The sequence below is a fragment of the Triplophysa dalaica genome, chromosome 3 (assembly GCF_015846415.1).
Source record: "Triplophysa dalaica isolate WHDGS20190420 chromosome 3, ASM1584641v1, whole genome shotgun sequence".
Classification (NCBI taxonomy): domain Eukaryota; kingdom Metazoa; phylum Chordata; class Actinopteri; order Cypriniformes; family Nemacheilidae; genus Triplophysa; species Triplophysa dalaica.
This window is the reverse complement of record NC_079544.1, coordinates 6,427,647-6,455,033: the sequence shown is the minus strand read 5'-3', so window position 1 is coordinate 6,455,033 and position 27,387 is coordinate 6,427,647. Positions and strand designations below refer to the sequence as shown.

Sequence of the window (27,387 nt, the reverse complement as noted above, 5' to 3'; positions counted from 1 at the left end):
TGAGCGGGCCTTTACAAAGAAAGCGACGCGAGACAACTTATAAGGCAAAACATTGAGTACAGGAAAAACCACAAAACGTAAAACTTTAAGAGGAGTAAATCCACAGGGGTCTAATTTTATTCTTAAATGCTTGTATTTCCATTGTTCCGTAGTTCATTGTTATGGAAAAATTATGAAAACAATGCACATATTATGTTCATATTTTCCTGAGCCAAGAAGACCCAACACTCTTGACTCAATGTGTTTGGCATCACAGATTTCCGCTTATTCACTTGTTTTGGCTTTTGGACACTTCCTCTTCTATCTATTTGCTGTTACATCCCATTGTCCAATGTGACGGGACCGGAAAAGAACACATTGCTGCTATAAAAAGAAAAATGAACAAGGTTCTGCCATACATTCCACACAGAATTTTTTTCAAATGCTTTTTCAAAGATTTTTCAGTGGCACTAGCCTGTGGTGGTTTAGGTCTGGTTGTCTCTTTGGGGTTGTAACATGACGTAGTGTGTTGTTCAAAAGGATAATTGTCTTTTCAACAATAGTACATACTGTGCATCCGAATAAACCACTGAGATATTTGATGAGGCATTCTGCTAGTGCTAGTGAACTTGCAAACAATGGCTTACTGTTTTGCTTGTACCTGATAGATTTGAATAAGAGGAGCAGAACTAACTGTTGTGTAATTGACAGAAGGAAATTGGGATCTTTTTGGATAACTGAAAAATGTATTATGGGTTACATCCTCTTTTCATATATGGTCTTCCCTTCTAGACGCATGTGTAGGTGATTAAATATTTTATTTAAAAATACTTATGAGTCATTGCCAAATCATTTGATTCATCTTTATAAAGCTTGGAAGGGGTTGAGTGGAGATCTGGGCAGTGTACAGTAGGTATGGAGAATGTGTGCTTGACACCGGATTTGTTTTTTAGGGCAAAAAACACCTTTCCGACCTTGATTCTCCTGTGGAGGAAATTAAGAAAAATTGAGAATGCATGAAGTGCCACAGAAGTCCTGTTTTTGCAGACTTAAAAAAGTTGTTCCAACTGCCCTTTGATGCAGGTTTTTTTTTTACTTTTATACGTTCCTCTTTCTGGTTACAGCTTCTTTAAACTGCAGCGAGACTCTTACCTTTAAATGTGTTTCACCGATGTAAACGTCATTGGTGTCAGAGGTTAACACCTAACTAAAAGCAAGCATGCATTTCTAATGGAGCAGAATCCTGTGTTTCTTTTGTGTGGTTCCACTGAGGCCAATGACGTGATGTTGTTTTTTAAGAAGTGCTTTACGACTCATGCAAGTTTTAATTGACTGAAATTAAAGGTGAGGTGTGTAATTCCATTTGTTCCATTAAAATATTTTGTATGCCAGGTAAAAGCAATATGCTTCTTTTTAGCATTTATTTACGATTAAACACAGGACCCAGTCTTTGGCTGTTTTAGATGCTTTGATTGTTTTTTTGGGTGTTTAACAATCGATGTTCATGTTTATTATTTAAAAAAACACTTTATATTTCACATATTTAAAGTCTCTCCTTCTGAAACGCTCTGATTGGTAAAGCTGACCAGGTCTTTCGTGATTGGCTTCTGCTTCTCAGGCTGTTGTGATTGGTCGTTACCCCTCTCACGTGTATTCAAAAACGTTGGCTTTTAGCAATAAACAGTAACAATGGCGTCAACTTCGGCGTTCACTTTATCACTTAAAAACATGCGTATCGATCGAATGTGACAGAGGTCTAATAGTGCATGAGCAAACGTCAATCTTTGTTAGAGATCGCAAATTTTGTTCATACTATGGCGAAGGGAATACCGGACCGAATGGCGTCAGACCGGTTACATTAATTAACACTAATAACAGAAGCGTTAGTTTGGTTATTACCAGCTGTAGGACTGTGATATGACTGAAAGTAGTTTAGCTCGTAACTCAGTCAAATGTTTACGATCACTGATAGGTGAACACTACTCCAGCGGCTCTTTCACTTCTCTGTGGAAGACCTCGCCCCTTTATTTGAGTATTCCTGTGGGCGGAGATTATTAAAAGAACTGAGAATGGTGACATCATGTACACTGGAAGTAGAGGGCTGTAGTCTGATCCAGCCGTTCTCTGTAGTCCTTGAAAAGCTAATTCTATCAAAGAATCTCGTTTGGCACTGAACTCTGAGCTTTATCATTTTGCAGGTATTATTTAAGCTTTTAAACATTACACGCTAACTAAAGGTTGGAAATGGGATCGCGGGGAACGTGCTCTTTAAATTGTCGAAACATGCTCTGTAGAGCAGTTTTTCCATTTAGGGCTAATTTAGAAACTCAACATTGCCATGACTGTGCAAGATAGAAATAGCTCTTTCTAAAATAATAAAAACGTAATAAATTTATTACTTAATAAATCCTCCAAAAAATTACACATAGGAACTTTAATATTTGCAAACCTATGTAGTTGTTGACCTTGCGCTAGATATGTTGTTAGTAGGTTACAAGCAGGAAATAAAGTATGTTAACTTGCTCCTAGAAATGGCTCACTGTCTTTTGGTAACACAAATCTGTACATTTATTCATTGATCACTTGGTCAAAAATAATTTATAATGTACAATAAACTGAATTATATGGTCATTGTGTTTAATGTATCATAAAATAAGAAGTCACTATTGTATCGTTTTAGGTACGTTTGAGTGCAGTATTGATAAAGCATCCATTGTATATACAGTCAATGATATGGGATTGGTTTCAGATCATCATTAGGGTTGGGCGATGTCTACCAAATTGGCATCGGACAATGCCTACAGTGAAACATCGCGATGGACGATGACGTCGGGGGGCGGGGCAAGGCGGGTTTGGTTAGGTTATATTAGTTTCCTAGATGTCCATCTGCCAAAACATTAAAACAATTATATCAGTGCTCCAGACTGTGACCAAAACACATTTTGTGACCAGTCTTCATGACATTTTTTTTCCGCAAGTACTCAGACATGTAAGCCCTGCAAATTTGAAATGCAAATGACCATAATGTGTATGTAGTATAGATCAGCTGCTGCTATAGTCAAGCTACATTTCCCCACAATGGCAAAATACCTCATTATTTATGAAAACTTTTATTTATTTTTGATAATTATTATTTTATTTTAGTTTGTTTTTAAGCATGAATAGATGAGCTGGACACATGCGCAGAATGTCATACTGTGGACTGTCAACATTTGTCTTGGGAATGTGCTGTATGCGGATGGGGAATGACGATGTTGGCCAAACATCATGATGGATGTCATCTTCTATCGGCCCAATCAGCATTGATGTTTGTGGTGTTGTCACACTTTTATATTGTTTTTCTCCTTGCCCACATTGAAGGTTTTTTTTCGACTATAGCTGTGTTACTCACTCTTTCCGTGTGCAGGGAGTCCCCCCTCCAATGAACCATGGCCAAGTATGTAATACATGGCCCTGCATCATTTGAATACAGTTTCCAAGCACACGCTCAACTGTGAACGCATAAAGTAAGACACCTGGGGCCAGTGGCAAGAAACCCCTAAGGGTAAAAATAACAATATGGTTTCTATTAGAATTAAGGGTTTTCTTATCCAAAACATTGTTTTTTCCAATTTAACAGGAAGCTGACTACGATGAGATAACTTATATGATCAGCCCATCAGTTGTTTCAGATGTGTTGTTCTCCCTCTGTAAAACCTTGCACATTTATGGAATATGGACTTTTCTATAACTTTCTATAACTTCTAGCACTTTTCACACTTTCAGAATTACTAAACCAATAATATTAGCGCTGCCATTCATGTTTAATTCGTTTTTTTTTCTGAAAACCTTTGTAGCATTTGGTGTTGCTATGAGTTTTCTATAAACCTGTGTATTTATCCTGATCATCATTTTAAAGTGCGTATCGTACTTGACACTCATATTTTTGGTAATTGGGCTTTCTTGCTGTAGAGTGAAAGACAACCACAAATGGAGCGGAAATGAATCGGAAATAGGCACTGCCTCAGGGTTTGGTTCTTGATCAGATGACTCTGATTCTCAACAGCCTCCCATTTGGAATCTGATCTTGACCACAGCTGACGGGTATAGGATCTCATGTGAGTGCTGTCTGTTAATGCGTGTGACGTACGGCTGCTACTCTTCTTGAACACATCGTCGCTTGAAGCCGGCTGAGAGGTCTAAGCCAGTCCCAAAATGGGCTTTGAGTGAAGCTGCAGTCTGCTGGACATGACACAGCAGGTGGTCCTCCCAACATAGTTCACAGAGGGGAAAACGCTAAACGTGAAGGTGCTGTAATGCTTCTGCTGGATCATCTGAGCCCAGATAGTGACGACATTCATCGCGCCCTGACCGTGTCCTTATATAGCTGAAGAATTTTGAAGAATAATCATCATTCACAAAGTTTTACAGATTCCTTTATTCTTGGCATGTAGTGGTACAGAAAAATATGAAGTCAAACCAAAGCACCACAATTTAAAAATAAAGGATGATGGACTCTTATAGAAATGTGCTCGTCATCCGACTATTTTTGTTTATTGAAGTTTTGGTGAGCTGACTTTTTCATTTATTTTGTTCTGTTCTGATAGTTTTGTTGGTCGAGCGCACACCTTTTGCTGATGTACGTGCTATTATTCTGTCATTGGTAAATGTAGTTGAAAAAAATAATATGAGACATTTGGAACAACAACTCTTAACCACATGACGTCAGCAACAAACAATAGGTAGGGCTATACTGACTGTACAAAAAGACCAGGCATTTTTATCCCACCCCTACAGGCCCAACTTACAACAAACCAATCGAAAAGGAAGGACGAAATAAAGCTCCGCCCTTTATTTTTATCTAATTTCAGAAACCGTTTCAATTGGATAAACTTCACAAAATCAATCACGACTTCAGTTTCGTGGTGACTTTAACTATTTGGCCGTAAAGATCCAGTGTAGGAAATTTATTGACATCTAGTGGTGAGGAACCAACGGCTCACTCCATCCCTCCCTTTCGAAGCACTAAGGTGGAAGACACAGGACTAAGAGTTTTGTCACGCTTTCACTTCTTTGCCGAAGGAGAAAACATATTTACGAAACTCGTTCTGTAGAGCAGTTTGTCTCTCTAGGGCTACTATAGAAACAACATGGTGAATTCTATGCAAGGGACACGCGGAGTATGTAGATTGAAATAGCTCCTTCTAAAGAAATAAAAACATAATGCTTCATTATGCAAGGTTATTATACACATCTGAAGACATAGTTATGAATATAATTTTGCATTTCTTATCCTACAAAAATGTCAATTGTGCAGTAAAACATTTGCAAACATGTGTCTGAACGGGTTACAGCAGGTATAAAGCAGTTTTATTGACTTTCCTTTGACCCAAGGAAATTTATAGACACTAACAGCCCATTGTCCTTTTCACTACACTTCCATACATTAGTCCGAAAGCAAACCAAAGCAAACATTTCCTGACCTTTCTCAAAATCCCAATCTCTTTCTCTCTGTATTATTTGTGTCCGTATAATTTTTTTCATTTCATTGTTTCAATTTAGTTGACTTCTTTATAGATTTTGAGATCCAGACAGATGTCTAGATACTATCCTCATTTCTTTCTCATAGCTAAGAAAAGCTGATTTATGGGCCATTCCCCTCTACCACAGCAGGTTTTTCTAAACCTTTGTGTCTCTGGTGGGCGTCACTCTGAAGCCTTGCAGCAGCTTGAGGGTCTTGACCAATCTGACCCCCAGCTTCTCTAACATTCGGGTTATCGTAGCACAAGGCTCCCAACGGATTTCACCTAAACCCAGAGATATTCTTGGAAGGGATTCTGGGACGAATCCAGGTTTCACTTTTCTTTGTTCTTTCGTATCAATCTGAAAAGAGTTACATACTCATTCTGTACATCAATTGTAATCCCCGATAAATTAAGATAACAAATTTGAGGAAATGTATTACCACAAAACTTTTGAGTTCAGTCAATTCGTAAAGAACACTAAACTTTAAACTGAATATTTTTTATAGACTAGATTTTTCATTATTCCATTTTACATTTACTCAAGTTTCACTTTGAACAATTGTCAATGTTGTCATGAAGGATCAACAGATGAATTTCAGCTCTAGCATTACCAATGTAATAACCTCTTAAAATTACAAATACTGAATAGAACAGAATAAAAAAAGCCTCCTCCCCTCCTAATCTTGATATACGTACACTATTTCGTGATTTACTTCCATTATCCAGTCCACAGCATTCCCTCTGACATTTGAAGATATAAATAACTGTTTTTAGTTAACTGAATTCTTATTTTTGTGTCCTTGGAACTCGAAATATCAAAATCGTTATACACACTTATAAGATTTAAGATAAATTAACTTATTCACAGTTTTGAGTACACTTAGCTCCTTTTTAATGAGTCGATAATACTGTTCGGGAATACAGTATAACACAATTTACTGTCTTTTTTGTAAGCAGTATTGTCTTGCTTTTGTTCAATGAGGGAATTCAAAGCGTTACAGATACTCTTCCATGCCTGTCGCTCTCAGAGCTGGGACAGTCAAACCTCCTCTGTCAGCAGCTGATAGAGATCTGCGTTTGCAGTGCAGCATCTGCATAATCTGTATGCATGTCTGTATTCCCGGGTAAGCAAGTTCTCTTGGTCGGACAACTTTTCCACTGGTCTTTTTTCAACCACCAGCTTGGTAGACCTCTAAAGCGGTTTCGGTTGCTGTAGAATGCCAAATGTGTCTGCAATATTTTAGGACTGTAAGTCGCTTTGGATAAAAGCGTCTGCTAAATAACTAAATGTAATTATTATAGTTGATAACTTTAGTTACACATTTTTACATTTAATCGACTGGAGCTCTTGTTTTATTTTACTGGGCTTGAATGTTCTTGTTAGCACTTACGTTTTTGATGTGGCACTTAAGTGTTTATCAACACCTGGGTTCTGGGTTTTCACAAGTGCAGGGTTTCAAGCTATAGAGTTTCGCAGAATTGTTTTATTTTTTATTATTAAATTATTTTTATATTATTATTATTCATAAATTATATATTTTTTTCATTTTACTGTCTGCGGTTACGTCGCCCCAAAGTCCATGGGTTTTTATCTAGATGCATAAAATAAGGTTTGTGGTTAACTAATCCTCTAAATATTTTCATCTTTCATTCTATGAAAAAACACCAGTTATAACCAGCCGGTTAAAAGCAGCGGTTGTAAACAAGTTGCTAAAACCGCATACATACTTTGGTGAGGTCATTAGACGTCATCGTTCGTATTAATCTCACAAATAATTTAACATGGGCACAAATCTAAAAAAATGTTGGTCGGGTAATAATTTGGAGTTTGAAAAACTTGTCGGAGGCTTGGTGGTGGCGACGTTGATATCGACAACCGTTGTGTAGTCTGTTTAAAGCATCATGTTAGCTTCTGGATTTTGTATTTAGGCTTGAAAAATAGCAAATGTTGTGTTAATCTGCAAAGATTGTCTTGATAGACAAAATGTATAAGTATCAAAAACCTTTATTAATTACAGATCTCATTTTTTGCGATCTTCTGAAAGTCTGTGTTAAAAATCCATATTCTCTTGATCAAGGGAACCGTATTGGGGGTGACTTCTGAGTTGGTCTTCCAAAACGCGTAACCTCTGCAATACTCAAGTACCTTTATTTGATTTAGGGTCTTTAAAATCACTTCACCATGTTGTATCTTGAAAAGCATCCACAGCTGTGCATCAGAGTATTGATTTCAGACATACTGTAGAAGCGAACCCAATCAATACCGGTCATGGTTTTGTTATACACACTTTTACTGCACACATGTTATATTGGCATACTGTTTACTGATGACAGACACGAGCAACTTAAAAGAAATTTGAGCTGCCAGAGCAAATAGATCAATCTGAGCAAACATCTAAAACTAGAGTCCAATGTGAATTCAGCTTATATTTTTTTCTTCACGTTGTATTCTTATAATATATGTAGTAGTATATATTTGAACAATTCGCTTAATCCTAATTGAGTTGGCATTAAAAATATAGTAATTTTTAAACAAATTTTGTAGCTATTGCTTGTTTTGGTCTTCTAAAGGACAAAATGCTCTCTGAATGTTACGTTCCAACTGATAACAGTGTGTTCCCTGTATTCATCTGAACAGTTCAGTAGGTTATTGATTCACCTGCCGCTTTTGAATATTGCTGTTGAATTTGCTTAATGTCAATCTGATAATGTCAATGTTTTGCAAACACGATGTAATTGCCGTGAATGAAATGAGATCATAGAGTTGTTGGAGCTCGCCTCCGGCTGAACTCAACACTTGTGTTTGTTGAAAACATCAACAGCACATATTTCACAAGTCTCAGCAGGGAAATCTGTTTACATCCCTTTTTTCTATCCTGAGATATATGATGAAGAACATCATAAGATCTTTCTATTGAAAGGTAATTGCCTTTTAAACAAACTCACAAATGGGGCGATTACAACATTGCAAATGTCATAGGAAATTATTTACATTGACAATCAAAAAGACAGCAGTTCTGCTTCGCACACGATGCTGTGAATGATTATTTTAATATTCAGCAGAACTGCAGTATTTCACCGTTGACACCTTACTAGAAAACAACTCTTGTCCGGAGCTGTGAATCCGGGAAGACAGGATTTTCATGGCTTTGTTAGATGAGTGTGACATTCTCAGATTTCATGCCGTTATTCAACAGCTGGTGGGTCGATGCCATCCTAATGAGTCACATGTGTGCGCTACAGTCACCTGACCTGTGTGCCGGTTTGTTGTCAGGGATTGACATTTAACTGAAGAATGACTTACAGACCAAATCATCTGTTTGTAGACTAAACAATAAGACCTCTGTATGTTGTATTTGCCTAGAATACTGTTAGTCACATGAATGTTTTTTTTTTTGACACTGTCTTACATGAAATGCTTCAGGCGGTTGCACCTGCTTTGTAAATAATATTGGTTGTGGACTTTGACTTAAAGATTTAATGACACCCTATTATGACTGATCAAATAAAAGGCTTTATTTATGAGAGTCGTGGCCTGCAAAGATAACACTAATGATCATAGTTGTGCAAGGATAACCATTTTCTCCTGGCCGTGTTTTTTTGCCTGGAGGACTAACTGTTAGCTGCAGGTTTTTCTGACCCCGGTTAAAGGATAAAAGAAATGCTTGACCCTCCACAGAACTGTTACAAATTCCTCGAGATCAGCACAGACTGACTGTAAACTCTCACAACTTCAGCTTTCAAATGGTTTATTAGTTTGTGCCTGTACTGGTGTAGCCCGGATTTGTTTAGAAATGTTTTTCTCTTTACATCTGATGAATCATTTTGTGAATCGGTTATTGAAACCTCATAGATTGGGGTTGATAAAGGTTACAAGGAAGTTGTAAAAAGAACATGTATCTTATGCAAATTTTTACTACAACATTGCCTTATTTTCTGCATGTATAGTGATGTTTGTTTGTTTACACATTTATATAGGGTAATGAGTGTGGCGGTATGACCTAACATTTTTCAAAGAATAACAATAGTAACAATGCACATCTTGATGAGATTTAATTAGTTTTTTTATTTATTAATTAAAACTTAAATCATATCCTGGTTTAGGCATGGGCCGAATAGCGGTTTCAAGGTATACCGAGGTTTAAAATGTAAGGGGCTGTTTTTACAGAAAAAGAAATAAATTAATCATGTAATTCAATGTTTGATGTGTATGTCTAATATATATGAAAAATATATATTTTTGAAAGAATATTATAATTTTAAGGCTTTATTTTTACCTGAGACGCATGTTCTATATGTTGGTTCAAAATTGAATGTATTGTGTCCAGTTGAAAAGTTTTTTTTTGCTTAAGCAGATATGTGGAATAACACATTTAAGTGTTTTAATAGCAATATTTTTGATTAAGGTTATTATTCCGCCAAAATTGAATACCGGCCCATGCCTATTCTTGACATTGTTACGCCGTGTCTGCAGCGGAGATCGGTTCTAATGCTTTTTTCCCTTTCTTTTGTCGCATCGCGCCGGGACCGGTGTAGACACGTGTTAGATAAAATAGGCAAGTTGATAAAATGCAGTGAAAATATCAGATAAGATTCTAATCAAAAATGTATTTATTTGTATATCTTTTATCCTATGTCATGTATGTGCGTCAACATGTAGATGTTCTCCTTCAGATGTTCTATCTTTGGCTTTAGCTTCCATTGTTAATTGAATTGTTTCAGAAGCAAGTCTGCAAATTGACATGTTTTTTTTACATTTTGCATAAAATGTTGTAATAAAATTGGAATTGTTTATCATATTGAATCATGAGATAAGGAGTTTGTTGCTTGCTTAATAGTTTGTTGGAACGTCGGTGTGGGAGACACAAAGTAACATTTTGTATATTGTCTGACGTGATAGATTATCTTATCAGTGCACTGATAGTGGGGTGAACAAGGCCCTTGCTGATGGATTGCTTCATCCTCAAAGGATGCTGGCGGAAATTACACATGACATGGACATGATCCTTAGAAAATGGATAACAAACCTGGATAGCTTGCATGATGGGAGACATGATTGTGAAGTTTTGTTAATAGATCAGTTAGGATGTTGGTGACGTATTATGTCTTGTGAAGCATTTCTTTGTTTTGTTGCATCGTGAAGCAGCAGAATAATCTTCTTTACACCCACACAAAATCTAACAATGTGCCAAACTTCCACTATGGGGGGCATTAACGATGCGATGGGAACCAACCAGTCCTATTGTGGCACAAACAAGGGGTCTCAGTGCATGAGTGCTGTAAAAATACTCCTCCCTGCTCCATAAACGCTCTCTCGCTCTAAGTGTAATGCCTCTGGATGATACTTGCAACTTGTAAACCGATTCTTTTTCCCATTTGTAGTTCCATAGTAGTTCTCTGTCATAGATCATTTTCTTTTGGCTTACATGAGATGCATTCCTTCAACATTGCTTCAATAAGCTGTCCCTGTACTACATCCAGCAGCAAAGATAGCATCCCCGCCAAAGAAAAACCCCTGAAGTGTGTAGGCATGTTTTAAAACCACTTGAATCTTCTGTTATACCGTTTCCAAGGTATGAGCTATTTTTTATGTCTCATCGATACAGAAAGTGTAGGAATCTATCAGGTGGAATTTTTTGTTTATGCTTAAATTGTTGTTTGCTCATCTGCAAGTAGCCTACTTTATTTATTTATGTAAGTTTAATAACTAGAAATGCATGTAAAAATGACTTAAAATCAAAAGTTTGTTGCTTCAAAATAAAAAATATTGTGTTTAATGTCTTTTTATGCAGACTTTTAAAAGAACACACGTTAATACCGCAATACCGTGATTTGGGGCGTAAGGTTATCACACCGTTAATCTCATACCAGCCCAGGTTATCAATATTCTCTTGAGATCCTGTATAGGGAAGGATTACTGAGGTCAGAGGTCTAACGTGCACAGTAATAATATCAACACTGTTGTCTCTGTATTTATTGTACCCTATATTGTGATTGTGAAGTGTTTCGAGTAAGTATGTGTTATGACATGTTTCTGTGTGTTATAACGGAGCTTGAATGCCTTCTGTACTTGTATAACAGTCAAGTCCATTTTAGTTTTGCTCCCCTAACTCTCATAACAGTTGTGTGCAGGCCATAAAGAAATGAGATAAGGGATTACAGTTGTGTTAATGTAAAACAAACATTGCTGACGGATCAACAAAGTCTCATAATTTGATAAGATCGGCCTGATGGCTTTTAATGTTTGTGAGGAAGGAACATTTTGATGGAATGTGTTGAGCTTTGGTAGTAAAAACCTTTGTTCAGACTCAAATTTCCCCTGGTCATGTTTCAAAACCCACTGCACTTTTTAGCTCCAGTTCTTTTATTAAGAAACCCAAGTGCTTAATAAGTGCACTGCAGAATTCCTTTTATTAATACTAATAAAACTTTATGGCCGCACTGTCTTTCTTGTCTCATTGCGGCGGCACTTTTACAGAGAGTGAAGCTGTACTGCTTTTGTCAATATAATGACGCGTGCTTGGGTTAGTCGCCCTTGCGAACAGCATTTGTGCTACATGCCAACCTGTATTTCAGATCTTGTGGTTGAGATGTGTTTTGGTTATGAGGTGTGCTTTTACTTTTGACACCACACTTCCATCCTATTTAAATTCTGAAGTCACCACCTAGCAAAGACCCAGAAAACGGATGGCAACGCTCTGGAGACCTCCCACCTAATGGGTATTAGGATGCATTCCTATTTCTAGTTTCATAGGTTCTTTTGGTTATTTTGGTACGGACCTAAAAATCTCAAAATTAATGTAGTCCTGGTTCACTTAGCGTTCAGACTGCCATTTTAACAGCGAACCCAACAGCTCCACGTGTAAAGCCGCAACGTGATTGGGCAGCTTTTATGATTTATATTTTGAAACAGAACTTACCGGACATCCAAAACAATGCTACGAGCTGGGTTATACATGCTCAGTGTATGCCTGGCCTGCGCATATGAGGGTATTTTTAGCAAGCCGTTAACTTGCGAAGACCTCATGAAGTGTTTAAAACAGTCAAAACGCCGTACTCAAGCACGGATCTAATAAAACTGCTTTTATATTACCAAATATCTCTTGATCTTGATTTTCAGGTTGTATATTGTTATCACTTCCTGTTTCGATCCCTTTGTTCCTTGTTGCGTTCATATTTCAATCAAACCGTGGCATTGTTTGTTTGAAAGTGGACCGTGAACCATCTTTTCAGCGGTCTCGGTCCGCTTGTTTGGTGCGCACCAGGGTGTTGGTGGCAGCGTTCACACTTACACGTATGAACACACCCTTACACGAATATACCACAAAATACCACGCTCATTTCTTCCAAATAAAGTACAGATCTAGTTTTCATTTCCTTTAGACGTCAAAATATTTACATTCAATGACAGTAAATTCAGAGGGGGCGGGGCAATTCTCATCTCCTCCCACAAGAAAAAGCCCAGCGTGTTACTCATCTGCTCCTTTTCTTGAACTCTCTGAGGTGAATCTTCAAGTGGGCGTCCTGTACTTGCCTGTTATCTTTCGTGCTACATTAAAAATCTAGCTTTAAACGCTTTCATTTCTCATATTGAGTAAATGCTGGTTTGGTACTGGCATGAGCGAGACCTCTTTGGCACAATTCAGTGTGGTTGGCAGAGACCGATGTGGTTGGTTGTGTTTGGCTGCCAGAAGGTTGCTGGTAGTCTTCTCTGGCTCCGATTCCTTGTTCCCACAGGACTAAGTGTTTATTTTTGACTGCTTCACCAGTACCTGCTTGTTTTAGTGTATATGTGGATTTGAGCCCATGTGTGCCTGTATGTTTGGGTGTTGTAGTAAATTATCTGTTAAAAAAGTGTGTAATGTTTGCACTGCTAGTAGCACCAAATGGATTTGCATACATATATATATATTTATTTAAAATAAATGATCTTTTATCAGGCAATTTATTTTATATTTTGATATCCACTGTATGTATGTATGTATGTATTGTAGGCTCTGTGGCTTAATAGAAGTCTGATGATTATTATTTGTAAATATATACTACTGAAAACATACAAACACCAAATGTAATTAAAATACGCTCATTATAAACAAAAAACAAATTTACTTACTAAATTAGCCATTAATACCAGAACTACTTCTATCTTTAGGTAACTTCCCAATAAGAATGTTGTTCATTATAAAATGTGACCCCGCTTGTGAAAACCCAGCAAGTCTTTAAACTGTTTTCTACATAAAATCATCCTACAGATTATTCTGTGAAAATACAACAATATCTTTAGTATTGACTGAATAATGCCATTACAAAGATGGAAATCTTAGTGAAATTAATGCTTGTAGCCTTGGTTTTCACAGGTTCACAAATATTACATGCTGATCAATAATGCTAATGAAATAAAATATCACATAAAATATCACAAATCTGGACGAAATGTCGGATATGTATAGCAAACAGTAAACAGACTGACAGATACAATTACTTTAATATTGCTGCATCTAGTTCGTTTACTGTTTTGTGTCCATTTACCTGCTGTCTGCACTAGCGTTGTTAAAATAATCACGTGTCCACTGCGCTTCATGATGCGCATCTTTAACTCGAGAGAAGCTGCGCGCGCAGAGTGGAAAGGGCTAAAATAAAGCATGTTTGGTGCTAAAGATATGCCGGCAAAGATCAATTAGATAAATGTTCCTGAGAGCGCATGTGATCTCAATTTAAACAACAGATATTGTCAAATGGTTTATTAGGCTAGGTCTCGCGGTCCGGAGGGAACGAAGCAAAGGTCTGGATCCGGCCGATGGTCGGCCAAATAAGATATTTGGAAGAATGCTTCTATCCAAACAGTTCTTGCCCACCATTGACTACCAAAGTAGGACAAACTCCTTATTTCTTTGTTCTGTTGAACACAAAAGAAGATATTTTGAAGAATGTAGGAAAGCAAACAGTTCTGGGGCACTTTTGACTATCAACCAAGACTGGCCAAGAATTCTATGGTTACAAGCATTCTTCCAAATATCTTTGTGTTCAACAAGGAAATTTATACAGACTCGAGGGTGAATAAATGATGACAGAATTTTTATTTTTGGGTGAACTGTCCCTTTAACTTGGCGAATGTAATTCAACATCAAAAAATGACAAACTTCTTCCTAACAGTCATAAGAAAGCTTTAACCCAACCCCTCCCCCTTTTCTTTGAACTGCCTGAACCTTTGCTGCTCTCTCCTCACCTCCAGCCGTGAAACAACCTGCTGAGATTTCATTTTTCATCTGATGATGCATTGACCTCATTACATAGATCACGCAAGCCTGAAATAGCATAGTAGAACCACACACATACAAGTGCCTAAAACAAATTTTAATGGTATTTAGCTGGATTTCTTCATATCAAAATCATTAAATTGGATCAGTGGTGACTTGTACATGAGTCACTTGAAACATCCTGTCATGAAGACCGCATAGATTTGAGAACTGCTGCATATACTCTCAATCACACAAGCCTCTGAGTAGGGGTGCTCCGATCAGGGTTTTTTGAGCTGATCACCGTTCCTCGATCACTGAAAGCTGTATCGGCCGATACCGATCACCGATTATAGGAGCTATTTGAAGCTTTCTCAGTACCAGAAGAGAAAGTGTCATGAATTAACTAATGAATATTAGTAAGTAACATATTTGGTTACACTTTCCTTGAAGCATTTATGTATAATGCATTATAAAGAATTATTAAAGGGTAAAATGCATTATTAATATTCATAATGTGTGTTGTAATGCATTATATGTAGTTGTAAATAATTATAACCAATTTAAAATGTGTCGTGTTACAATGAATTGCTTAGTGTTGTAATGTATTAACTGTAATAACAACTATCTATTAGATATTAGAATGCATTAATATGTGCATTACACTGGTTGAAAACTACTTTTACAATAAATTAAACATACATGCTTCAAGGAAAGTGTTACCACATATTTTCATAAAACATAGCAGCATGCAACATGAGTCCCAGAAACCCTTTGTCTTCCACAGTATAAAGTGGCCATGATCAAAGCAAATTTATTACATTATTTTATCTGATAATATGATATTTCTTTATGCTTCTTACTGTCCTTGCAGTAGGGTTGATGCTTTAAAAAATGTCTCTGTTACTGACAGCTGAGGGGAGGTTGCGCTAGACTTAGACTTTTCATTTATTTTCAATGTTTCTGTTGTCGGACATAAAATAATAATCTAATTACAAGCAAATGTTTATGTTCTTATGTCCATACAATAACAATGACAGGTGCCTGTAAAAGGTGTTTTGTACTCACAAGAAAGCTGTGGTTTGGTCATATGTGACCCTGGATCACGAAACCTTAAGGAGCACGGGAATATTTTTAGTTATAGTCAAAAATACATTGTATGGGTCAAAATGATCGAATTTTCTCATGTTCCATGAAGATATTTTGTAAATTCAATATACTAAATATGTCAAAACTTTACTTTTTGTGAGTGGATGGCCATTAACAGGGCCTTTTCTTAACAACTTCAAAGGCAATTTTCTCAATATTTTGAATATTTTGCACCCTCAGATTCCAGAGTTGTAAACGGGTATATCTCCGCCAGATATGATCATATCATGACAACTTATACATCAATAGAAAGCTTAATTATTCAGCTTTATGTATAAATTATGTAAAAATCTTATTTTCCAAAAATGTACCCATAAGACTTCTTTTGTTGTCCGGCTTCACATATATGTGCTGCTTCACTGAACAGAGAAAACGCAGTTAAGAGATATTTTTCCACTCCCTGAAAGCTACTATTAATACAAAAAGACGCTATTTTATGAAGTAAAAACTCTGTAAAGACGGCACCAGATCGCGCCTGTGTGTATGCGGGGAGTGATGGATGCATCTCGAGTCTCTTTTTGACTAACCCTCAAACGTCTAAAGAGGTTGTTGGTGTAAAAATGTTTTGGGTGCTTCTCGCATCGTGGAATTCACATAGTACACACGTATCAGATTGATAAAGCATTGTCTATTTCACACACCTTGTAGAATTGCCAGACCGGTGAAGCCATTTTCATATCGCGTAAAATAAATTTCTCGTCAATTTTGCGTCATCTGATCGGCTTTTCTGGATCGGCCTTTTAGAGACCGCCCAAATACTTCCCAAAGTGATGATCGGCCGATTATGATCGGCGGTCGATCAATCGGAGCACCTCTACCTCTGAGTCACGTGTCTGTGTGTCTGCTCTGCTTTATGGTCTATAAATGGACGACATAAGCAGGAAATCTAATCGGTGTACACAAACAGCTTTTAAACGGGCAATAATATTAGTTAAACATTGCACAGAATGCTAGTCACACACTTTGGGTATACTGCCATTTCAATGTGAGCTGTCACTGTTCTTACTTCTTGACCTGTGGCTTTTGAATGTGTGCCAGTGAGGCCTTTTAAAAGAGGAATGAAACTATTTTAGATTACTTTTTGCCTTCAGTTTCTTTTCCAAATAATGGTCACTAACAGGTTTTTTTACTATCAAGAATAAACAAAAGAGGCTGTTTGTTTGTTTATTGTTATGTTTTCCTCTCCATTGTGTACAGGGCTTTCATCTCAATAAAAAATTGGTCATTATCTGTTATCAAGAAGAATTGAACCTTAATTGAACTTTCAAGGGCAGCCATGAATTTCATAGCCATGTTTGATTTGCATTACAGAAGGAACTAAAATTGGATTTTGGTCAAATGAAACAGAAATGTGCCCTGTGAAACTTCAGAAAAAAATCAATGTTTTTTTTTTAGTACTGCAGGTTAGTAAAACTATAATTTTAGTGATTTAAAGTGTGCTTTGGTGTGGTGAGGAGGTTATAAGGAAAAGAAACCGTAGGGCTCATTGTGAAACCAAGCTTGTTGTTGACAGGTTGCATTTCCTGTGCGAGTTCACTTTCATACATCCGCCGTCCCTGGCAGGTTAATAATTTCAAAGCTATTTTCCAATTTCAAAGCAAAGTTACAGATTTAAACTCTGTGCTCACATGACCAAAATCCTGTTAAACACACGTTTCTTGCGTTTCTTCCTAGGTGTAAAGAAAGCTGGTGAAGATGTTTTTAAGACGATGTAAGCGACATCATCTTCATGGAAGTTGTGAGGTAAATCGCCCAATGCAGTGACACTCACACAAACTTTCCTCTTGTCACCCTGAAGGAAACATTGACAGCTCTGTCCGTATAGACAGCAGAGTTTTCCTCTATCGGGCGTTCCATTACAAGAAACCACAGGTGTCTCAGCGTTGAGTGTTAAACAAAGAGTGAAAGTGTGAGGCAGAACAGATGAGTGGGGCACTCGCAGGGGGCCAGCTCTTCAAAAATACCCTGTGCTTCCTGTGCTCTCCTTCACACATCTGAGAGTTCAGAGCAGGCGTAGTTCTGAGAATTACCACATCATCATCACATTTTGTTCAGAAAAAATTAACCCCTTTGATACTATAAAAAATGTCCTATTATTAAACAACTCGCACTGCACATCTGATGTAAAATTAGAGGGGATTTCTGCTGACGTTTGTTTAAAAAAATGTAGTCAAAATTTGTATATCTGTTATTGTTGTCATATAAATGACTTAAAGGGATCGTTCAACCAAAATTGAAAATTCTGTAATCATTTATTCACCATTTCAGACCTTTATTGCTTCAGCAGAGCACAAAAGAAGATATTTGGAAGGATATTGGTAACCAAACAACGACGGTACCTATTGACATGGATTGGTTGCATTGGTAGAAGTGAATGGATTTGTTCAGTTACCAACATTCTTCAAAATATCTTATTTTGTGCTCTGTAGAAGAAAGTCATTGAATGAATAAGACAAGAGAGTGAGTACGCAATGACAGAATTTTCATTTTTGCGTCATAGCAACATGTGAGTACATATCATTATGGAAGATTCAGAGGATTTATCTAGATCAGTGGTCACCAACCCTGCTCCTGGAGATTGACCGTCCTGCAGACTGTAGCTCCAACCCTGCTTCAGCACACCTGTCTGTTATTATCAAGCAAACCTGAACACCTTGATTAGATTGTTCAGGTGTGTTTGATTGGGGTTAGAGCTGAAATCTTCAGGACAGTCGATCTCAAGGAGCGGGGTTGGTGACCACTGATCTAGATAGTAAGTAACTGTGTTTACATATTTGTGACCCTGGACGACAAAACCAGTCTTTAGGGTAGATCTTTCAAAATTGAGATGTTTACATCATCTGAAAGTTGAAGAAATAAGCTTTCTATTGATACATGTTTTGTCAGAATAGGACACTATCTGGCGGAAACAACAAGTGTTTACAAAGCTGGACTTTGAGGGTGCAAAAAAAGCTAAATATTGAGAAAATCGCCTTTAAAGTTGTTAAACTGAGGCACTGTAGCAGGCCATCCACTCACAAAAAGAAAGTTTTTATACATTTACGGTAGGAAATATATCAAATATCTTCATGGAACATGATCTTTACTTAATATCCTTATGATTTTTGGCAAAAAGTATTCTTGACGATTACTAAAAATGTTCCCGTGCTACTTAAGACTGGTTTTGTTGTCCAGGGTCACATTTGGTCACCATACGTTACATTGTCAATTCATGCATTTATTCTGCAGACTTCAAATAAATCTATAGATTTGCCAATTTTGTTGCCGATCTATTAATAACTAATAGCATTACTTAAGATGAGCAAAGTATTATAATCTTGAGTGGAAATGTGTGTTTGTGTCTTTAACAGAGAGAACAGAGCGATGGATGGTCTGTGCTCCGTTGGCAGATAAAAGCAGGAAGTCGTCCCCACCCAGATACAAGCAGTAATGTAATGAGTTGACAGAGATAGGTGAGGCTGGAAAGTTTTGTAAAGATCGGTGTGGGGTTATCTCGGCAACAGAAAATACTTGTGTTTCTGATAGAGCTGCAGGTCTCTAGTCATCTCGGTCCAACTGAGCCGCTGGGTAACAGCCTCTTTCCTGAGAAGCCAATCTCAGTGCTCCTCCTGCGCAGGCAACCCAAGCAGCAGCAAACACTAGTGTTATCACTCTCCTCGTACAGGAATCTGTTTGGAAATAACGGACGTTAAGAAACATCCGAAAGTTTAACGTGGCTGAGTAATGTTTTTGTTTTGAGAGCTGGATTTGCATATAGATGGAAGTCTGTGGTCACAAAACAGATCCCCGTGTGCAGGTGTACGCAGGTACTAACGTGATGTGACAGCTTCGATATTATAAAGGCATCGATCATTTTAAAAGTCCTTGAACGTGGATTTGTGTGCCGTGACATTTTACGGTTGCTGTCAGTGCGGATCATGTCCATTGTCCTCTTCTGTACTAGCATTGCCGTAAAAGCAAAATCGCTGTGTAAGCTCCATTTGTATGAACTTCAAGGTCAATATCAGTCATTCCATCTAAATAATTTGCCAAAAATGCATTTTTGTTGGTGTGCATCTGCTACCCAAATGAAAGGGAAGGTCAAATTTAGTTTTGTGGACCAAGCCAAGGACTTAAGATAAGGTCACATTCCTTCTCAAGATTAAACGGTATCAGCAGGACTGGGTGGATGGGAACCCACAGTACATACTGTATTTTATAAATCAGTGTGTTGGGCTGGAATGAACTGGAGACTAAATAGAAACTCAAGAACTGCATAACTTTTAAATAGTTTGTATCCATTATTAAAGACGACGCATTTATGCATTTGGCAGACGCTTTTATCCAAAGCCACTTACATTGCATTATATAAAACATTTGTTTCTGAGACACATCCCTGGGATCGAACCCATGACATTTGGTTTGATCCATGCTCTAACTTCTCAACTATGGCCCGCGAGACCCATTTTCCTGCTTTTTTGGGGGGTTGAATAATGTAGACAAAAATGAAAATGTAGTCTTCATTTACCCATCCTCAAGTTAAAGTCTGTATCCATTTCTTTGTTCAGATAAACACACAGGATGATATTTGGAAGAATCCTTGTTACTTAAGTTATTGGCCACTATTGACTAACAGAGTTGGAAAATATATTTTGAGGAATGTAGGAATGCAAACAATTCTGGGGCTCTTTTGACTACCATTGTTATTTCAATTATATGGAATTAAAACAACTTGAGCATGAGAAAATGACGGCAGAAGTATTTTTGGGTGAACTGTCTCTTTAACATGTCTCATGTTGGTTGTTTTGAGTTTTGTCTTGTACTTCAAGTCTAAACATGAATTCCTCTAGTCTAGTGAAAGCCTCTCTCTCAATCTCATTCTGTGTTTATTAGGAACAAACGAGCGAGGATGTCAATATTATGATAGAAGGCTGTGTTTGGGTGCTAGGGTTTGGATGCGGTCAGACCTCTGTTGTTGTTTGCTCGCTGAGGGAAAACAGCTCTCGTAACGGTCACGGATCTCTAAATGTTGTGGTTTCTGCTACCTAGAAACAACCGTTTCTCTCCGCTTGTGAGATGTGGAGGGTTATGTAATCCCCTGATAAACCGCTGCTTGCACATTCCTGTTTAACTGGAATGCTGAGAAAGCCTAGAGCTTGCCTTGAGAGTCACAATGACCTCGTTTGTCTGACTTTATTTAAGAAAGCATGCAAAAAATACCAGGAACTATGTCGTACTTTTGAAACTAAAGTAAAGGAATTTTTGGATCACGCTTCCCTCGCCGCTTTCTCCCATCACAAGTTGTTGTTGTGGGAACAGCTACAAATGCAGACAAAGATGTGAAAGATTGTGGATTGTGTGAATCTTAATGATGTAAGACAATCTTTTGCACACCATTATATCTGATTTTCATCAAGTCTGATACATTTAGTGACTTAAATGATTTGGCTGAGGTGAATATTTGATCTCTAATAAAGAGACTATATTGGCCGAGATGTAGTCATCCGTAACTGCATATACAGTATCGTGGAAATTTCGTAGGCCGCTGAATTCTCTGACGTAACCGAAGCCCAGATCCTCCTGGAGAAGGGAACTCTCTGGTCTGCGTTTACTGTGAAACTCGAGCAACAGTGTGTCTGTGCTACAGCTGGTCAGGCTCGACTGTGCTGTAACAGACTGTAAAATATTCTGCGGTGGCGGAGCATTTCAGGTCAGCGCTGCGATTAGCACGTAAATGTGGAGTAATGTCTGTGAGGCTGACATGAAAATAAACAGACGATCGGGATCAGTTACTGAGGGAGCTCATCTCTGCTGTCTCTTACTAAAACACAGACTCTCGGTTAAGACGGCGCTGCGGTCGATGGGTATTTTTCAGGACATTTTGTCAAACGACAGAGAAGCGTTCTAGGAAAAATCCTTCTAGGAAAATTCGTAGCTCTTGATGACAGTGCGAGAGAATGGTTGGTTCCTCCTCTTTCGTTTCACCTGCCTCTGTTTGTGTTACTTCTGTCGGTTTGGTTGGGGTTGTAAACGGGTCACTTTTAAGGTTTCCTAACACATTTGAAGGATTAATGCAGTTTTATTAAACCCTGTTAGTGTCCACCCACAGTCACTGGGATCACAAGCTGAACTGCATATTGTACAGTTTATGGGTCATGTCTGTGAAATAATCAGTGCTTTTCAGTAGTTTCGAACTAGTCGGAAAGTTAATATACCTACAAATTTTTTGGTAGGGTCATTCAAAGAAAATATTATCATTATTTGCATGTTTGCGATTGAAGAAATGTTTTAAAACAAGACCCTCCCAACCTGAAAGAGCGAGCTTGGTTACTTTTCTGTAAATGTCAGACAGATCGTTTACTGCTCTCTAAGTGGGTGGTTGAGCTCCAGTGAGGTCCAGACTTCATGCTGCAGGCCTTCGTTAATCTCCCATGTTCACTCGATCGCTCACCCCGACTAAGAGTTTGAATGGATGGGTGTCTTTCTACTTATGGATGAGATGGTGATATGACTGTCACTGAGATGGAATGAATTCATCCTTCAGATACTCAATGCTTCATTTAGTCAGCAGCGAGCTGAAGGAGGGATGATGGGAGCAGAGACTGAGAGCTGTGGAAAGTGAAATGAACAGGAACATAGTGTGTATGTGTGAATGTGAAACCTCTTTAATGTGTTCATTGTCTGGTTTCCCTTTAAACAGAGGTCTCCAGAATCAGACCTTGAGCATTATGGCAGCAGCTCAAAAGCAGCGTCAAAGATTGATTTTAGGTGTTGTGGAAAATATTTCTTGAATGTCTATGAAAAAATTGCTTCTTTCAAAGCGTTATTGAACATATTTTTGCACTATAAACATTTGCAATTTTGTGCTATACATGTACTATTTTTAGTATTTAACTTGATGATACTAGTGTATTTAATAGGGCTGTGCGATATTAAATAAAAATATGCGATAGCATGCTAAATAATCGTATACGATTAAATTCAAATTAAATTGTTTTAAACCATATTGAAAAACTCAGGGCTGCAATATTTAAAAAAAAGATCACACGTATATAATTGAACCTTAAAGGGATGGTTCACCCAAAAATGTTTATTCTGTCATCATTTACTAATTTATTTCTTCATACCTGTATAAATTACTTTGTTTTGATAAATCCAGATAAAGATATTTGGAAGAATGTTAGTAATTTTAATTTCCGGGAAATCATTGACTACATTAGTAGGAAAGATTAAAGGGTCAAGGTGCCCCAGAACTGTTTGTTTCCCTAAATTCTTCAAAATATTTCATTCTGTGTTCAACAGAAAAAAAAACTACAATATTTTTTCCTACATGGTTGTGTTTGATCTCCTATAAATGAAAATTGCTAACCTTCTTCCAGATTTCTTAGTAAAGGATGACAGATTTTTTTTCTCGTGATCTATCCCTTTAAGATGAACATCTTGATCTGGTTAAAAGTGTCATGTTAGTTGAATTTTTTTCTACCATTGTGAAGTGTTAAAAAATTGAAATGGGAAGTTCTTTTGGATCAGCGTTGTTTACATCATACAAAGTGGTCTATATGTCATTATATTGCGATGTGCACATTTGTGATATTTAGATAATTTCGCCGTACTACTATTTAATAAGCAATCTGACTGAATATTATTTTATATCCCTCACAATGTAATGAACACACAGTTCAGAAATCAGAATCAGAAAGAACTTTATTGCAAAGTTTGTTTGCACATACAAGGAATTTGTTTAGGTGACCGGAGCATCCAGTAAACAGAAACAGCAACAACAGTACACAAAGACACAATAGAATACAGTGCACAGATGATTTAAATAAGGGCCTATGGGTATTAAATATTAAGAGATACAATACAATAAACATAAGATAAAGATATAGAGAGTAAAGCTATGTGTGTATGTAAACATGTACAAGTAAAAAAAAGAATAGACTATTGTAGTACAAGTTATGTGCTATATACTCCAGAATGAAATGTAATTTACAGTGTACAGTGTATTATCTGGAGGATGTAATTAATATTGCACTTAATTATTATAAATTGCTGTGGACTATGATTATACTGTCAGACTTTTACCATGTCTCAGTTGTGATGTACCCTTTGAGTTGTTGGTAAATAACCAGAGAGAGTCTGTATAAAGTGTATTGCTGTGGTTGTGCAATTAATTCCCTCTATTGGCTTTCGGCCAGTTCACTCCATCATGAGTTTCACTCATCTGCTAAATGATGAATGAATAATATCATTCACATGAGTCAATTTAACCTTTATGTCTGTATGACTCTGACTGTATTTTGTCTTTATTTTTAGGACTCTTTTTTTATAGAGGTACATGTCTTAAATTCATTTGAGCATTTTCAAGTTTAGAAAATCCCCATTCTCTATTCATGACTGTAAATGTATTTATGCACTTGCTTAAAACTGATGTTTTTTGTTCTGCTGTCTTTGACGGTAATCACAGAGAGCAGCTGGTCATCCATCTTTCCTAAATGACATGATTCGTTGAATACAGGATTTAGTTTTCTTTCTCAATCCTGTTCACAGTTCATGTACTTTTAGGTCATGCAACCCCATTCATGTTTACTTGTTTTCTAGAAAGCACCAGTGCATCAGTCACTCACCCTGCCAATGAGGAATGAGGTGAAGAGGTTGTGATAAGAGCATGCCGCGGGGCGGCCTGACCTTCAGAGTATTGGACTGAACGCGGACAGAAGCGACACGGCATGAGCCGGGAAACACGAGGCACTTAACCTGGGAGACGTTGTCCTGCTGAACATCGTGAGTCACACTGGCAGTGATGACATTAAAGTATGATGTCACCTGGACTGTTAAATGGGTCAGATCACCTAATCGTGGACCAGACTGATCTTAAAAGGAGATTGTGTCCATGTTGTGTTAAATTTTAAAATTCTTACGTCAATGGTATTTAGAGCGGCCTATCAGTTATTGTCTGATATATTTCTGAATAAAATTATTTATTAAACAAAAATGCACAGATTAAGCTTGTTTTCTATTAAAATGTTTAAGTGTTTTACTTACCCATATGTCATTTACCTTCATAATATGTAATATGGCTGTCTTAAAATGCAATTCTCAAAACTTATAATACTTAAAATAACAATGTGTTAAACCCAAAGTGACCCGATTAAACGGTAATACTGACATGTACTGTACGTATTAATGTTTAAGTACATTTGAAATGTATGACATTATGGTGATGATGTCTATATAATAAGATGGTATAATTAAGTAAAGCGCTGGCCGGGATTTTCCAGTGCAGCCTCAGTAAAGCCTCAGGTTAATGGTATTGCTTTAGATCTGCTGTTGGGGATTGAGACACATCCCTTTAGATTAATCCGAGTGCCTTAGATGATGGGATAACAGGATTCCACCAACCCTTATAACAGGAGGAGGGTTCAGCGGAGGACACGCCCAATCTGGCTAGACTTTTCCGTCAGTGGATTCTCATAATCCTCTTTCTCGGATGTGATCACCTCTAACGAAAAACAAAAAGCTCTGGGGTCTTATGTGATATATCAATCTGATGTTTTTTGAGAATGGTGAATAAAAGCGATGGAAAGACACCTACAAGTCTCGGCTTGTGAATTTTTTCTCGTGGTTACCACTAGATCAGCAAATGTGTTGTTTTGTCTCACCTGTACAGCAAAAGGTGCAAAAATTGTTCACCCTACGAAGTGTAATGTGCTTACTCTGGAGAGGTTGTGTATCTGCTACCCCTGACTGTCAGCGCTTACAAACTAGATTCCTTTGTTAAGTGGTCCCACACCTCTATCACGGGACTTTGTTACCGGGTGGTCTTGTCACAGGGGTGTAGTTCTTAGAACTTGCCAACTTTCCCACAAGTTTTTTTTCAAGCATAACATGCAGCAATATAAGTTTGTTGCCCTTTAATGAGCTCCCGGATGCAAACACCACATGCAACCTGTGTGTGTTTGTTTTTATAAGACACACACATTATGTAAAGACTGCTGTCAACTTAAATGTAAGCTGATGTGAATTTTGTCAAATGTGCCCTATTTCGACCGGTCTCCAATTTTGTATCAGTTCTTTTAAACTTTAGTGTCTTTTTTCCTCGGACACTGTTCTTTATCTAAGGGCAGCAGGCCAGAAATGTGTACCAGCGCTCCGAAGGCGGCCGGTTTATTGGAAACCTGCAGGCAAAGGACACATACCCAATGTCGGTAAATATTTGGTCATGACTTCAAAGGGAAGCGACAGGCGATTTGAGGAACAGGCTGATTTCATTTTAGTTTTTAAAACAATGTGATTGTATGGAAGGCATTCTGTCGGTCTTCTGTATATTTTTGGAGGCAGGCTGTGCTGTGACTGGGCTGCTGTCAACTGCTTGGCCAGCTGAGCTTATTGCTTGGAGAAGGAAGGGGACTAATGAAGGGCCTGAAGTGACTGTGATGTTTTGAATGCTGTGTAATTAGATGGATTGTTGGAGCATTTATAGTGTCTGTTCTGCTCTTTCACTGCTCACGCTGTTCTGAATTTACCCCACTAGATCAGTCCCTGTGGTCACAAATACTGTAGCATAAATAGATGGTGAAATAAAAAGGACTGTCTGTTCCCACAAGGGATGTAGTTGGAAGAGAACACTGTACCAATCATGTGAATCGGGGTTAATAGTTTAGTTGATGGACCTTACCTGCGATTTGGTATGCATTATTGGTTTCTATTGGTTTGTGACGGTATTCAGCAATAAGCTCATCACACCGCCCAGAGCAAACGGAACAATAACACTTTTAATAGAGATAATAGAGATAATGATTTGGGGTGTGAGGGTAAGAAGTGTAAGCGTGCGCAATGTGTACTGTATGGTCCTGCCAGCAAAGCGTCTTTTTCATTGGTGATTGCATGTAACCGTTTTAAGGCCATATTGAATAGTTATTGTCTTGACTTGAGTCAAATGAGTCTTACAATTCAAATCAGAAGAGGAAACTCGCATATGATTCACAGAAGATTCAGTTCCACATTTTTCCAGACATAGCTATGAGACGAGTGTCTTTAGGATGTGGATTTTTCCAAAACGATAACCAAAAAGCTCAGGAAAGTAACAAATCCATCTCCTATACGTAGCAGTTCGGATCCGTCCTCAGTCCGCGCATCGGTACCGGTCGAGCATCTGTCAATTCAATGATGAACTCGAACAACCGTGCACCGTGCAGCTGATAAAGCTCTCAAAAGAGGTTCATTTCTGCTCATTTAAAAATTGCATTCACTCGGTTCAAACATTGCTTAAAAACTCTTCGTTTGCCTGATTCAACTTTTTTCCGCAGCTTACTCCATCATACCCCGCACACACACTTGCTTTACACACCTGTTGATTGTTTCACTCTCCCGGCCAGGTTTTGCTGACACAGAGCATTATGGGTAATGTAGTCGTGGTTTCGTCGCAGGTTGCTCTGGCATTTAATAGACAGATAGGTAGATGGGTAGGTAGCGAGATAGACAGACAGCTAGATGCACAGATAGATGCATTGACAGACAGACAGATGGACGGACCGATA

At 37.8% G+C, this 27,387-nt stretch overlaps 1 long non-coding RNA gene across 2 annotated transcripts in view; it reads left to right on the top strand.

The window, feature by feature from the left end:
- Window positions 1-25,437, top strand: part of LOC130418322 (uncharacterized) — a 53,599-nt gene extending 28,162 nt beyond the window's left edge. Inside the window, exons 2-4 of one of the 2 annotated variants that reach the window (XR_008906313.1) lie at window positions 17,543-17,611; window positions 19,219-19,320; window positions 24,449-25,437. This is a non-coding gene — a long non-coding RNA (uncharacterized LOC130418322). The remainder of the gene's footprint in view (window positions 1-17,542; window positions 17,612-19,218; window positions 19,321-24,448) is intronic. The other variant, XR_008906314.1, reaches the window with a different exon arrangement.
- The last annotated feature ends 1,950 nt before the right edge of the window (window positions 25,438-27,387 follow it).